This window comes from Salvia miltiorrhiza, chromosome 7 (assembly GCF_028751815.1).
Source record: "Salvia miltiorrhiza cultivar Shanhuang (shh) chromosome 7, IMPLAD_Smil_shh, whole genome shotgun sequence".
Taxonomy (NCBI): domain Eukaryota; kingdom Viridiplantae; phylum Streptophyta; class Magnoliopsida; order Lamiales; family Lamiaceae; genus Salvia; species Salvia miltiorrhiza.
In genome coordinates, this window is record NC_080393.1 from 35,823,841 (window position 1) to 35,826,474 (window position 2,634).

At 44.2% G+C, this 2,634-nt stretch overlaps 1 long non-coding RNA gene across 1 annotated transcript; it reads left to right on the forward strand.

Annotated features, from left to right (window-relative positions):
* The first annotated feature begins 1,070 nt into the window (after nucleotides 1-1,070).
* LOC130996208 (uncharacterized) lies at nucleotides 1,071-2,262 on the forward strand. The gene is made up of 2 exons (XR_009092435.1): nucleotides 1,071-1,371; nucleotides 1,965-2,262. It is a non-coding gene; the product is annotated as an uncharacterized LOC130996208 (long non-coding RNA).
* The last annotated feature ends 372 nt before the right edge of the window (nucleotides 2,263-2,634 follow it).

Here is a 2,634-nt window from a genome sequence, read left to right on the forward strand (position 1 = left end):
GGTCGGAGCTGGTCTGGGTAGAGGTTAGGGCTCCGGCGGGCGGCTCCGGCTGCTGCTCGTCGGCGGGAGTCACAGAGAGAGTTCCGAGGGAGATAAGAGGGCGGCGATGGTGGTGGCATGAAGCTGCTGCCGTCGGCCAAAGTTCAGCGGAGGGAGGCAGAGCACGGCGGCGGTACCGCTTCTGCCCGGCCACGACTTGAGAGAGAGAGTCGGCGGACGGCGGCTGCGTGCTACCTCCGTCTATATGTCCTGGTGTGTGTAGATAGCCGAGGGTGGCGCGGCTTGTCGCTGCTGCTCCTCCGGCGAGCTCCACGGTGGGCGGCCGTTACCAGCCGAAGAGAGAGAGGTCAGAGAGAGAGCTGGTGGCGGTAGCTCGTCGCTGCTGCGCCTCCGGCGAGTCTCTGCGGCGTCGTACTTCCGACGTGAAGAGAGAAAGAGAGAGGTCGATGGGGAGCGAGAGATGAAGGTTGAAGAAGATAGAGGCGAGAGATGGGGAGAGGGGAGTCAGGCGACGGCGGAGGCGGCGCTACTACCGCCGCCGGAAAAGATCGAGAGGAAGGGAGAGGGTGCAGCCGCGTCTGTGTATGCGTGAGTGTGTGTGCTGCGCCGCTTGAGAGAGAGAGAGTGAATTGCAGTTGTGTGTGTGAGTGTTGTGCGGCTAGGGGGAGGGAGTGTTGGGCTTTAGGTTTGGGTTAGGGGTTGGGCTTTGAAGTGTTGGGCCTTTGTTTTAAATTTTGACTTGGGCCGATTTTAATTGAGGGTGGGCTTGCGAATTGGGCTCAATTTATTTAATTAGTTATGGGCCGATTTTTATAAGTACTTGGGCCGAGATTTTTAATTAAATGGGCTGGGTTATTTCTTAATTTTGGGCCGACTGCCCAAGTATTTATTTAATTGGATTTGTACAGATTTTATTTAAAGGAGCTACACTATTATAATTAATTAGACTTATTAAGTTTAATTAATTATTTTCAAAGAGTAAATTTTTATAATAATATTAAATTATTATTATAAGCATATTTTAAGTAAATTACTTATTATATGCTAAGCATGACAGGATTTGCATTATATTTTGCAATAAGAATATTTATGATTTAATTGGTTTTATTTATAATTCCAATTATTAAAAGATGAGTAAGAATATTGTTGGTGTTCTTAACTCAAGAGAAAATGTTTTCAATTATTTATTCATTAAATTTTGAAAACCCGGCTAAGTGAATCATAGAATATTAAGCACTACACCATGACTTAAGATTAGAATTCAAGGAGACCTATTGAGAATAGATTTCTTGTAGGCTTTGAGCAACAGGAGGATTAGCACTGCTATTCCGATTCAGAGATAAGGATAAACGACAGGCTTTGCCTAATCAGGTGGGCATTATTTTATTATTACGTATATAGAGATCCCCTGCGTGACGTAGGCCTCATATGCGAATATATATGCATGGATGATTTTAACTGTTAATTTCAGTTTATTTATTATGCCAAAATGATAAATGACTCTTATGAAATGAAAATGAAATGTTTATGAAATGAAATGTTTATGAAATGGTTGACTGCCAAAAATGTTTATGTTTTTATATGTATCCTATCTGTGTTGGTTCGCCAACTTTAAAGGAAATCCAATTGGGATCCTATGCTAGACAAAGGTCGCTAGCTAGGGTTAACGTGTACACTCATGGAGACCGCGAGTCGCTTGCGACCGGTCTTGGCGTCCGTGGTAAGGAGGCCTCCTTCCCGGCGCGTGACAGAAAGGAACAGATATGGATCATATGAAGGAAAATGATCGGCCGATCGACTTTATGAAAATGAAAGAAATATTTTAGTAAGCGCAGGTCATTTAAGAAAACCCCTGTGTGTTACTGTTGTGGCAGTTCAATTTATATATGTATGCATGTTGTATTTTCGGCTATGCCCACTGAGTATTTTTATACTCAGCCCTGCATGTATTTCTAAATGTGCAGGTTGAGCAGTTGATGGAATGGAATGATGTTGAGCGGGTGTTCCTTTGACATTTCAAGAAATGTAACCTTGAGTATACATCTTCATATGTATATCTCACACGTTTTCCGCTGCAAAACACTTTGATTAGGATAGCTCTATGTTATGAAGTTGTTATACGTGTTATTGGGTAACCCACCTTAATCAGTTCTCATTTATGTGTATGTTTTATAAGTATCCAAATAATCATATATAATCCTAGCATTTTATCTATGAGTGACATTTCCATATACTTTAATGTTAAGTAATTGTCCATTTCCATTTCTTATTGTTCACCCCAAGTCATAACCCCTGTTAACCCGTCGTTGGTATAGTGGGCTGTGACAAGAACTGGCACGGGTGATAATGAGACGACAGAGCTGAATGTTAGATCTGGACCTGGCGCAGAGTTGAACGGCAGAACTGGATCTGGAGCAGAACTGAATGTGAGCGCTGGCTCTGGCGCAGAGCTGAATGGCAGAATTGGATCTGGAGCAGAGCAGAATATGAGCGCTGGCTCTGGCCCAGGGCTGAATGGCAGAGCTGAATGTGAGCGCTGGCTCTGGCGCAGAGCTGAATGGCAGAACTGGAACTGGAGATGAGCTGAATGTGAGCTCTGGCTCTGGCGCAGAGCTGAATGGCAGAACTGGCATA